Source organism: Aquarana catesbeiana, linkage group LG05 (genome assembly GCF_042186555.1).
Source record: "Aquarana catesbeiana isolate 2022-GZ linkage group LG05, ASM4218655v1, whole genome shotgun sequence".
Lineage (NCBI taxonomy): Eukaryota > Metazoa > Chordata > Amphibia > Anura > Ranidae > Aquarana > Aquarana catesbeiana.
The window spans coordinates 289,181,826-289,195,614 of NC_133328.1; positions in this window are offsets into that span (position 1 = coordinate 289,181,826).

Genomic DNA, 13,789 nt, shown 5'->3' on the forward strand with positions numbered 1-13,789 from the left:
GGTTATGCAACTACATGGAATGGACAAAACACTCCATGCAGAAAGATATGGAAAGTAAATATGAAAATAAAAAATAAAAAATAAAAGAAAAATACAAATTTAAAGGAATATATATATATAAATATATATATATATATATATATATATATATATATATATATATATATATATATATATATATATATATATATATATATATATATATATATATATATATATATATATATATACACACTGTATTTATTGGCGTATAACACTCACTTTTTCACCATGAAAATCGGGTGCAAATAGCGTGTGCGTGTTATACGCCAATTCTTCAATTTCAGCTGCCTCGGAGGCAACGGGGGGGGGGGCGAGTGCCATCAGATTACATACAGTGAGAATCTCCGGCCTCTGTAATAGGAAGTCAATAGATGGCAATGGCGAGGCTGCTGCATTTATGGCAATGGCGAGCCTGCCGCATTGATGGCAATGGTGAGGCTGTTGCATTGATGGCAATGGTGGCAATGGTGAGGCTGTATTGATGTGGACTAATAAGGCTGCATTGATGGCACTTGTGAGGCTGCAGGTGGGCATTAATCAGGCTGCATTGATGGCAATGGTGAGGCTACAGATGGGCACTGACCCTTATTTTGCTTCAAAGTTCCTTATTTAAAATGTAAGTTTTTTCCTGAAACTTCCCTCTTAAAATGAATGTGCGTGTTATACGCCTGTGCGTGTTATATGCCGATAAATACAGTATATATATCTCCATGTTGGTGAATATACATGGTCTTAGCCCATGAATATATTACCAGATGTATATAGGAGTTTTTTAAAGTCAATAAAAATATATAAAATTAATTATGTGCCCAGCGGTTGTGTCGTCTGTAAAAAACAAAAATTAAATGACACAGAGTGGACTCTCAAAGGAGGTTCAGGTGTAACAATAATGAATATACATACATATGATGAAAATGTATATATAATAAAAAGAGACTCAAATCTCATATTGTGCATATCTCACTCAAAAAATATAAAACATTAATATGTAAAATACAGAGTTAGGGAAATATTCCCAAAACCAAAAAAACGATATGGAATACATATATGGTAGTAGATAAAAATAAGACACTAGAGAAAGGAGAAAGATAGACCTGGTGAGTCAGGACATCAGGCCTTATTAATAAAGGAGTTGATGGTGGGCGTGGCCAAGATGGCGCTGTAAGCGGCTGCTTTTCCAGAGAGCTCCGCTGATCCGTACAGAAATCCGGATCCATCGACTCTAAAAACTTACTAATTTCATTCCTGCTGCTTAGTGGGGGATAGGGGATCCTATTCCTGCCGAGAAGTGGGGAAAATTTCGATTCCTGGCGCGAGATTGGGGACCCGGCCTACCGCGGGCGACTGGGCCGAAGCCGCGGCTTTTCCTGACGGGCCGCGCGGCGAGCCGGGAACCCCCTGCCACGATCGGACTGAATACCGGGCCTTGCTGGCTGCTGCGGACCACAGGTGAGGGCGGGAGAGGGTACCCTGGACTGTACTTAGGCCGTGTTCTGGGCCTGGACTCTCTTCTCCCCCGCGCGTGATTTACTAGGCCACGACCGCGGCCTTTCCTGGAGCCTCGGGGCCGCCGGATCGATAGGGGGAGTGCTGTATCTTGCTGGCCTAGTGGAGGGGGCCCTGTGACCGCTGGGAGATACTCCCAAGCCACAGGAACAGATCCTGGAGTGCCTACGTCCCTCTCACCCCGGTAGTGAAGTGAGGTGGCTGGGCTGACCATCCCTGTGGGCCTGTGTAGACCTGAAGTCAGCGGCTCCTGTGCCATTTGTTTTAAGATGAGGGGGGAAGACTGTTAAGGGGACACAAACTTTATCCTACCTGCTGCTTGAACACCCCTGACTTCGCAGACAGGCTCCCACTACCAATTGCTGAATACTGCCCGGATCTGGGCCCCCGCCACCTGAATGAGGCGCCGGAATTCCAGCGCAAAATATAGTAAAGGGGGTAAGAAGTTGACCTTCCCACCGCAGCCGGACTCCCCCCAGACGCCCACCGGTCCCCCTCCGGAGGCCCCTAAAGTACGCGGCACCCACAGAGTCCCACAGACAGACACTATGGAGTCGGATGACTCTCGTCCCCCCTGGTTGGCGGATGTCATGGCTGCCATTGCAACTTGCCAATCAACGCTAACAACAAAGATCGAAGCAGTTCAGTTGGACATGGGTCTAATCCGTCAAGATATAGATAAAATCAGATCACGAGTCACTGAGACAGAGCAAAGACTGAGTACCACCGAAGACACCATTGCGGAACATGGGGCGTCACTCCGTACTCTCCAAACTAAAGTAAAGGCCCTTGAATATAGAGCCAAGGACGCGGAGAACAGGAACCGGCGTAATAACCTTCACATTGTTGGTTTACCGGAGGGGGCGGAGGGGAATAACCCTACCTCCTTCATAGAGGGTAACCTTGGCTCAGGTCTGAGGTAATATATGTATTCCCACATGGATGACTTTCTTCATGCACAAGTTATGCCCAGTTCAATCCATGGTGTGGACAGTCTTGGGAGGAGAAGTTTATTACCCCTTCCAGGGAAATTCTAAGATAATGCCCCTGCCAAACAATTTGGTCAGGAGACCGTTGAAATATGAAGTTCCTTTACAACTGCTTGTTCTCTTGAGGGGTGTTGGGAACATTTTTGTTCGGTATCTTCACCCAACGATGGATAGACTTTACTGTGGGGTCGCACTATGGGATATTTCCCCTTCATCTGACTTTCTTAGTCCCCACAGCCTGTTGTATTACAAACTGAGCTCTCAACTGTATAAGCCGCTTAAAATGCTGTTTCCCCCCCCGTGTGAAGTTTCTGGGGGGTGAGTTCGCCTCTTCCACGGACCCTCTGTTGCAGCCGGCGAGCTGAATAAGTTCGGGATTGAAACCCGCCTCAGTTTTGGGGGGTCGGGTGGGTATTTTCATCTGCTTCGGTTATTGGGATCCTTTATCTGTTTTTGGTTTGGTTTTGTTTTTGTTTGTTATTTGTACCAAAATAATTGACTTATCAGCATTGCACTGTCTACAAATGTGTCCGGTTCGGGTCCCGGGGTCCAGTCCGAGAGCCACGATTTCCATTGATCCTAACATTCTTAACACTCTCGGTGGTCATGTCCTCACTTAACATCATCTCCTGGAACACCAGGGGACTGAATTCTCCGGTTAAACGCTCCCTGGTGTTCCAATTCATTAAATCTTATAACCCACACATATGTGTGCTCCAGGAAACGCACCTAACAGGTCGTATGGTTCTGGCCCTTAAAAAACCATGGGTGGGACACCACTACCACTCCACGCACTCCACATTCTCTAGGGGTGTAACTATACTGGTATTGAAGTCACTTCCCTTTCGACTCTTGGATTTGGCCCTGGACCCTGATGGACGGTATGTTATTATTCACGCTAAAATTTATTCTCTAACGTGGACTATTGTGGGCTTATATTTGCCTCCCCCGGCCTCCTTGCTGGTGCTCAATCAGATCACCGGTAAGCTGGCCGACTTTGCCTCTGATAACAATGTCATATTGGGGGATTTTAATCTGGTCCCTGACCCAGATTTAGACAGGCTAACTCCTGCGGGATATCATTGCTCTGGGTTGGCTGAGTGGGCGGATACCTATGGCCTGACTGATGTCTGGAGGTGGCGTCACCCCCAATCTAGGGCATACATATGTCACTCGGCCTCTCACAGAACGTTTTCCCGCATAGACTTGGTCTTCTCAGGGACTCAGGTCCTCCCACGGGTCACAGACATACGAATATTGCCTAGGGGAATTTCCGACCATGCACCCTTGTTGTTGTCTTTGGATCTCTCCCTAGGCTCAGTAGAAAGGATATGGAGGCTCTCCAGATTTTGGATTTCAGACACCGCAGTAGACTCCCAATTTAGAACGGAATTGCTTGACTTTTGGGCTGTAAATGTGGGCTCTGCTGACTCCACGGTGGTGCGGGATGCCTCCAAAGCCACGATGAGGGGGCGTTACCGGGCCATCATTGCCAGAGTCCGACGTGAGCGTAGAGCAGACTTAGTGAAGGCAGAGCGGGAGGTGAGTGGTGCGGAGGCTCTTTTTGTTCATACCCGGGACCCTGCGCACTATTTGCATCTACAACTGATGACGAAGGAGGTGGTTTGTCTTCGTACTTCTCTTACTCAGAAGAAAATGTTGGCTCAATCCCAACGGATTTTTGAGCAGGAAGAGCGGTCAGGCTGTTTGTTGGCCTGGCTCTCTAGGGAACAGGCGAGCGGGATGAGCATTTCACATATTAGAGACTCCTCGGGACAACTGATCCACACACCGGAAGGGATCAATTGTTGCTTCGCGGAGTTTTACGAATCCCTCTATAGGTCCAGGGTAGACTATAGAGGGGAGGATCTGGGGGCATACCTAGACGACATTGATATCCCAACCCTTACAGTAACGTATCGCGACAAGCTTGACGCTCCAATTACGTCCTTGGAGATACTACGGGCACTTAAATCAATGCAGACAGGGAAAACTCCGGGACCTGATGGCATCCCTGTGGAGTTTTATAAACAATATGCCACAGAACTAGTTGACAAACTACAGGTCCTCTTCTCTGAGTCATCACGCCTTGGGAAACTCCCGGACACGATGAGCGAAGCGATCATTGTAGTGATCCCCAAGCCAGGGAAAGACCCCACGTTGTGCTCCTCGTACCGCCCTATATCTCTTCTGAACGTGGATGCAAAAGTACTGGCAAAAGTATTGGCCAATAGGCTTAACCTGGTAATTACCGCTCTAATCCACAGGGATTGAACAGGCTTCATGCCCGGCAGAGGAACTGACATTAATATCAGACACCTCCATACTCACATAGACAGGGCGGACGAGGTGACTAACGGGATGGTGGCCTCACTCGACGCGGAGAAGGCCTTTGACTTCGTCGAGTGGGGCTACTTATGGGCAGTTCTCTCGCGATTCGGGTTTTTTCTTAATACACCCATACCCATCCCTAGGACCTTTTTCCGGAGGCTGGAGAGCCTGCTGATACACTTTGTCTGGGCTGGGAGGCCACCCAGGGTGGCCAAGCAGATCTTATATCTCCCTCTTTCGGGAGGGGGATTGGCGCTACCGAATTTCCAAATTTACTACTGGGCTGCAGCTCTAGTCACGATTCGGTGGTGGTTCTCCCAGCCCACGCAAAATCCCGCGATCACTCTGGAGGCAGCCATTCTGGGTTCCTTTGCTGCCTTGAGTAATCTCCCGTTTCGCGGTCTCAGGGCCAGTTTGTCCATGACGACCCCAATGCGAACCACTGTAAAGGTTTGGCAGGAGGCTAGGAAAATATATAGGAAACCTAATTACATTTCACCTCACATGCCCCTGTGGGGCAACCCTATGCTACCCCATTTTTACACTTTACCGGACCCCTCTCTCTGGGCAAAAAAGGGAATTCTTACATTAAAGCATATAGTCAAGGATGGCAGGCTCATGACTTTCCAAGCCCTTAGACAATCCTTTGCTATTCCTGCCTCCTTCCAGTTTAGATACTGGCAGCTGAAGCACGCCTTTGAGGCTCAGTTCCCTGCCCCCCTCATTCTGGAACCGGACTCTATTGAAAGGCTCTTGACTTCCAGCGTGATGGGGAAGCCCCTCTCCACACTATACCTATACCTGACAGTGGAGTACGATGCCAAACTAACTAAAACCTGGGAAAAATGGAGGGTTGATATTCCCTCGTTAGATGAGGAGGAATGGAAGGAATGTTTAATATCCTACATTCCTTCCATGATCGCTGCAAAAGATAGGTTCATATCAGAGATGCAGACAGGAAGTGGGTACTTTCTGGCATATAGTCTGGTCGTGTCCCAGTCTCTGACTCTTTTGGTCAGCAGTGGCATCCACACTGAGCAATGTCATAGGATCAGATTTGCAGGCGGATCCCCAAATACTACTGCTCAGTCATCTGGAAGATGTTGTGGGTGATAGGTATAGCAAATTGTGTCTAACCTTCGCATTGTACTATGCTAGGCGGGAAATTCTATTGCGGTGGAAAATGGTAGAGCCTCCTACCCTGGCCTCGTGGATAAGGTCTGTGAATAAGGTACTCCCTCTGTATAGATTAACGTATGAAAGTAGGCAATGCCCAGGGAAGTTTGATAAAATCTGGTCGTCCTGGGTCGACGCCTCCGGAGACCCTGATCCCCCTACCCCATAAACAGGACGGGAAACGTAATGGAAGACATCCTATATCTCACGTCTATTCTCCTTATGCCCGTTTTCTTTCATCCCATTCCTTGTCCTCCCTCCCCCCCTTCCTTTCTTCCTCTCCCCTTCTCCTTCCTTCCTTTTTCCTCCCCCCCCCACTTCCCTCCCCCCCACTGTCCCTACCAGGTTTGGTTGAATATTGGGCCACTCATTTTATACTATCAAAAAATGTATGAAGATTTGAGCTTTGAGAGGTATGATTGAGTGAAACTTCTGATGTTTGCACATCTGGAATATCTGATAAATAATGGCTGTTGTTTAAGGGTCAATTTTACTGTTTTTATTCTCACTGCAATGACTGTACTAAACTCTTGTATTGTACTGCTGATTTGTTCAATAAAAAATTTTCTGTTAAAAAAAAAAAATAAAGGAGTTGATGTCTAGCTCCACATTTAGGCCAAACGGAAAGAGTTCGGAGTTCATGGATCCAGAAGGTCTCCAAGCGGGAGACACCTGTGGTCATGGCACCGCCTCTCCAAGGGGGGACATACCTGTCTATTACTATGAACTGTGTGCCCTCAATAACACGATTATGATGCAGTTTGTAATGTCTGGGGACAGTATGTTTAGTGTCACCATTCTTAATGAGGGCAATATGCTCAGACACTCTTACTGAGAAAGAACGAATGGTGCGACCAATATATTGTTTCCCACAGTGTCAAGTGATTAAGTACACGACATAACTGGTGGAACAAGTACAAAATCTTTTAATGGAATATTGCTTGTGGGTCACAGAGGATGTAAATGAAAATGTTTTGCGTCCGATTCCAGAATTGTGCTGGCAGACTATACATTTTCTACATGAGTAGAAACCTTCCATCTCATGAAATAAAGGCTGACGTATGGGAGGGTTAATGATGTTTGGGGCTATTCTGCTCTGTAGGGTGGGGGCACCCCTATAGATGACTTTAGCATGGTCCGGTAGAGCAGTACTCAGGATGCGATCAGTTTTAAGAATGTCCCAATGTTTGGAAATAATGGCTCTGACTTGTCTATGTTGGATAGAAAAAGTCAACATAGACCACCTAAAAGTATCACCCTGTTCAACTTTGGGTTTTTCTTCCAACAAGGACTCCCTCCGGATGTTCAAGAAACTCTCGATCCACTAGGTCGGGATCATAGTTTTTATCTATAAAGCTAGCTCTCAATATACTCGATTGAGCTCTGAAAGAAGCAAGGTCGGAGCAATTGCGACGTAACCTAAGAAATTGGCTCCGTGGCACGGAATCTAGCCAGGATCGATGGTGGCAACTATCCGTCGGAATTAATCCATTACGATCTGTTGATTTAAAGTGTGTCTGAAAATGGAATCGTCCGTTACACATTTTAATTTCTAGATCCAAGAAGTTTATCTTGTCCTTACTAGCAACGTAGGACAAAGAAATGCCCCTATCATTATTGTTCAGAAATTGAAAGTATGTTTTCAATGATTCTGCGTCACCCTTCCACAGGAAGAGGATGTCGTCTATATAACGTGCCCACAGGACCAGGGAGGGGGTCCTGGCCGCATAGACGACATCCTCCTCCCATTTGGCCATAAAAAGATTGGCGAGGCTAGGGGCAAACTTAGCGCCCATAGCTACGCCACGTAACTGAAGAAAATATTTATGATTAAACTAAAAATAACTGTGCTGAGTAGCAAATTGTAATAATTCCATAATAAAAGCACACTGAAAGGGGGCAATGCTAGATTCTTTTTCGAGGAAGTAGTGAACCGCTTCAATGCCTTTATCTTGCGGTATGCAAGTGTATAGGGAGGCCATGTCTGCCGTGGCCATAATATAGTCACCCTGTAAGTCGAGACCTTCCAGTAAACGAATAGTTGCTCCAGTGTCTTTCAGGAAGGAAGGCATTCGTCTAACTAAGGGCTGAAGAAAAAAATCTATGTAACGGCCTATGCGTGAGGTGACTGAGTCTATCCCACTCACGATAGGCCGACCTGGGGGTTGTGTAGGATTTTTATGGACCTTGGGCAGGTAGTAAATAGTAGGAACCCTAGGTGCCAAGGGAACCAAAAAATCTTTCTCCTTTCTATTTAAAATATTTTGTTCATATCCCCTCTCTATAATCCTAGATAATTGTCTTTTGTACAGAGAGGTAGGGTTATTGGATAATTCTTTATATGTGTTTGGTTCATTAAGAATTCTGTGCATTTCTGACTCATAATCCTTCTTGTCCAGAATGACTATCTCACCACCCTTGTCGGCCGGGCGGATGACCAAGTCCTTCTGTTGACACAAGGGCTTAAACCCTGCACCAGACATAGGGTGGTGACGGATGCGCTTCTCTGGAAGTTCAGCCAAGTCCTTAAGGACAAGATCTCGAAATATACCAATAGCTGGTGGATTGAATAGCGAGGGATTAGACAATCAAGAATGGACTGTGCCAGATGTTGCAGCGCTACCCCCACTCCTAAAGGGATTGGAAATGAGGTAGCGTTGGATGTTCAGTTTTCGAATGTACTTATGGACATCAATGAAGGTGCCAAATCTATCTAGTTTTTTGGGGGGGCAAACTTGAGGCCCTTATCAAGAATGGAAAGTCCTTCTTTGGTAAATGTCTTGGTGCTTAAGTTAAAAACACCCTGGCCTCTCAGGTTCTCCTTCGTTTTTCTCCCCTGTAGTCTCCTCCCTCCTCTTGTACCTCTCTTAGGTCTGGACCTCTTTTTCGTAGTCTTGGGTCCTCGTGAAAAACCTGCCCGTTGTATTCATTGGCATTGGGTTGACTGTATCCCTGAGGGGATTGGTCATATGCATTTCTAGGTCCTGATCTATAATCAGTCCTGTAGTCAGTATTGCGTATATGTCTTAAAGGAGAAAATCTGTTTGAAGTGGTCAGAGGAGGACGACTGTAAAAATGGGAGTTAGGATAGTATGTATCGACATATTCTCTATGATCAGAGGGGGAAGTGTCCCTATAGTGATGGCGACCATCAGAATGCTGTGCACCTCCACCACGGTGACCTCTCCCCCCTCGTTTGCCTTTGTTATGTCCCCTGCTTCTATTATTATTGCGAGGAGTATGTGGACTGTAATGGTGTTCTCTCATATGGGAAGGTGTTTCATTTCCTCTAATGTCCCTACTCAAACTGCTTGTTGGAGTACGAATAGGTGGAACATCTGTATTTGTCGTTCCAGATATGGGAATGTTTGGAAGCCCCATTGGGATAGGGATGGTGGTGTTGGGGGCCGGATTGGATGGGTAAAGTTTTTGCCAACCAAACACTGTACCATTTTTGTAATCCCCCACATCCCTAGAATACTTTTTTTGCTTCTTATTTTTCTGATCTTTGTCCTCCTTTTCAAGAAAATTCTGAAGATTGAAGGAGAGGGTACTATATTCAGACGAATTTTTGTACAATAGAAGCTTATCCTTGATATCCTTAATCTCCCTGTCTAATGTAATTAATTTGTTTTGTTTCTTGGTAATGAGGACGCTAAGGAGATTAATCCCTGCGTCGTTAAAATATTTAAAACAAGACTCAATCTCAGGGTCCCCTTGTGGTGGGTAAATATCCCACCTAAGGCTTCTAGGTTCCATACGGTCAATAGTGTACTGTTCGAGGAAAGCCACGTCCCATTGTAGGTGGAGTTCCGAAGACATAACATTCTTAAGCCTCATGAACAAACCACCTATCTCAGTGTCGCCACCAGTGGCCATAAAAACTCCTTCAGTATTAACAGTACGAGAAGCTCTGTAATCGAAGATGTCCATATTCCTATGGAAAAAATTAGGCTGCAGCAGAATCTGGTCACCTAACCCTAAAGATAAAATATATACAGATGATTCTGCGCTACCCAAATAGCAAGCAGCTAACACAACAAATCGGATGTGAATAGAAATCGAAGAACAAAAAAATGTGTAGCGCTAATGTGAAACAACCATATGTTACATGCTGTGAAAGGCAATTGACTCCTCAAATACGGCAATCATAAACAAAAAACCTAAAGGTATTTGAAATTAAAATTGAATAAGTCCTAAAAGTCCTCAAGAAGTGAATCTTGCAAGGTGATAGTGATCCTTAATACACATATGACTTCATATTCCACTTATCCAAACGTGAAGGAAAAAATATTCAAAGGTGCATCCCCACCAACAATAAGAAGGCTTACCGGAACCTTTGGACCCAATAAACCTACATTCAATCGGGTCAAGCAGGCTTGTGGTTTCCCACTACGTTGTGAACCTTCACGTCACTTCCCTCCATTCGCGCACTTCGTATTAATTGAACGCAAGCCTCATGCGCATGCGTCTGACGTCACATTCTCCGTCTGGTCTCTTTCCAAGACACCCTCTTTTTCTTTCCGCACTTCACACACTTTTCTATGTTAGCAACTTATTAATGATTTTACACATACTATTGAACGTAGGTTTATTGGGTCCAAAGGTTCCGGTAAGCCTTCTTATTGTTGGTGGGGATGCACCTTTGAATATTTTTTCCTTCACGTTTGGATAAGTGCAATATGAAGTCATATGTGTATTGAGGATCACTTTCACCTTGCAAGATTCACTTCTTGAGGACTTTTAGGACTTATTCAATTTAAATTTCAAACAAATACCTTTAGGTTTTTTGTTTATGATTGCCGTATTTGAGGAGTCAATTGCCTTTCACAGCATGTAACATATGGTTGTTTCACATTAGCGCTACACATTTTTTGTTTTTCGATTTCTATTCGCATCCGATTTGTTGTGTTAGCTGCTTGATATTTGGGTAGCGCAGAATCATCTGTATATATCATGTCCTTAGTTTGCTTTTCTTCAGCAAACTGTTTGCGGGCTCTCTTGTGCATCCCCTTCTGGGACGACAGCCATGCAGCCCAGTTTGATGCAGCGTGCGGCGTATGGTCTGAGTACTGACAGGCTGACCCCCCACCCCTTCAACCTCTGCAGCAATGCTGGCAGCACTCATATGTCTATTTCCCAAAGACAACCTCTGGTTATGATGCTGAGCACGTGCACACAACTTCTTTGGTCAACCATTGCAATGCCTGTTCTGGGTGGAACCTGTCCTGTTAAACAGCGTTATGGCCCTGGCCACCATGCTGCACTCAGTTTCAGGGTCTTGGCAATCTTCTTATAGCCTAGGCCATCTTTATGCAGAGCAACAATTCTTTTTTTTCAGATACTAAGAGAGTTCTTTGCCATGAGGTGCCATGTTGAACTTCCAGTGACCTGTATGAGAGAGTGAGAGCGATAACACCAAATTTAACACAGCTGCTTATAACATAACACCGGGGAGGGAAATGGCTAATTGGGCCTAATTTGGACATTTTCACTGTACCCACTTTTGTTGTCAGCGGTTTAGACATTAATGGCTGTGTGTTGAGTTATTTTGAGGGGACAGCACATTTACACTGTTATACAAGCTGTACACTCACTAATTTACTTTGTAGCAAAGTGTCATTTCTTCAGTGTTGTCACATGAAAAGATAAATGTGAGGGGTGTACTCACTTTTGTGAGATACTGTATGTCAGAATGTGCACCACATTTTCCAATCAAGCCAAATTCAGCTTACCACCAATTTTGACAAAATTCTGTCAGCAGAGTTCCATCTTCATGCTTTACGAAAAGAATGGTGTGCTTCTCTTCATACACCTCGTTGACTCCTCTCCAAACTCAGCCATAAACATCAATAAAATTCATTTTTGGCAATTTGAGCTGCCTATGCAGGAAGTGCCACTTATCTTACAGAAATGACACTTCTTAGAATGTTGAATCCTTAGACTTCTGGGACACCCACAAATTGCTTACCCCACCTCTGCCCCCTACATCATCTCTGTATTTCTGCTACAGGTATAAAAATATAAAAATCTCACAAGAACAGTAGCTTATGCATGCTGTCAGAGTTTTCTATGAAGTCACTTTTACTCCTGATCATGTGATTTTCTAATTGCAGCAGAGACACACTGATGGCATAGGGCAGTGATGGTGAACCTTGGCACCCCAGATGTTTTGGAGCAACATTTCCCATTATGCTCAACTACACTGCAGAGTGCAGGAGCATCATGGGAAATGTATATGGATGGGGGGAAGTCTGGAAGTCTGAGGATCTGACACTATTTTCGATTAGCACCATTAGTAGTGCTAATATTTCTGCTTAGACAGCTCTAATTACTGCTGCAGAAAGTTCTTCTATAATAACATCTTGTACAGATTGCCAGGCTGTGCTTAGTGTACGAGGTACAATGCGGTAACGCGGTCTGTTTATTAGAAGGGCATTCAAACCTAAGTTTTACTATCCATACTGTGAGAAAAAGGGTGGCCAAGTTGTATCCTTATTCCTAAATGCTTTATTTGTTTATCCATTTAATCACTTTCCACCCAGGCCAATTCTGACATTTCTCCCCTACATGAAAAAATCATCATTCTTGTGCTAGAAAATTACATAGAACCCCCAAACATGATATATTTTTTTTAGCACAGACCCTAGAGAATACAGTGGCGGTCATTGCAACTTTTTATCTCGCACGGTATTTGTGCAGCAATTCTTTAAACGTTTTTATTTCATGCTTAAAAAAAAAACAGTGAAGTTAGCCCAATTTTTTTTGCATAATGTGAAAGATGAAGTTAAGCCGAGTAAATAGATACCCAACATGTCACGCTTCAAAATTGCACACGCTCGTGGAATAGCACCAAACTTCGGTACTTAAAATTCCCCATAGGCGACGCTATAAATTTTTTTACTGGTTACATGTTTTGATGTCCAGGTCAGTTACAGAGGAGGTCTAGGGCTAGAATTATTGTTCTCACTCTAACGTTCATGACGACACCTCACATGTGTGGCTTGAACAACGTTTTTATATGTGGGAGGGACTTGCGTATGCGTTCGCTTCTGCGTGCAAGCACACGGGGACAGGGGCACTTTAATTTTTTTTTTTATTGTTAATTTTACTACTAAATTTTTTAGTTTGACACTTTAAAAAAATGTAAATGTTTGATCACTTTTATTCCAATTACAAGGAATGTAAACATCCCTTGTAATAGGAATATGGCATGATCGGTCCTCCTTACAGTGAGATATGGGGTCAATAAGACCCCACATCTCACCTCTAGGCTGGGAAGCCTGAAATAAAAAAAAATAAACGATCTCAGCTTCCCAGCCGAGGCAGCGCTGTTTGTTTGAATGCAGAGGCCGCGCGTGACGTCATAACATCGTGCCCTTCCGATGATCATAGAGACTCTGGCGACCATGTGGTCCTCATGGAAATCTCTATGGTAAACATCCGGGGCCGGCGGATCCATTCTACGACTCACCGGTGGCAGCAGTGAGTCAGTAGAAGCAACGGAGGGCGGCAGGAGGGGGGGACGTCCCTTCTCGCCGCCCATAAGAACGATCAAGCGGCTGACCAGCTGCTATGATCATTCTTATGGTGTAGGGAATCGCCGGCTGAAAAATATCTGAATGATGTTTGTAGCTGCAGGTATCATTCAGATATACCCCCACAAAGACAAGGACTTCATATAAACACTTAACTACAAGCACCAATTCTGACATTTCCCACATACCATTTGCATTTTGTTGCTA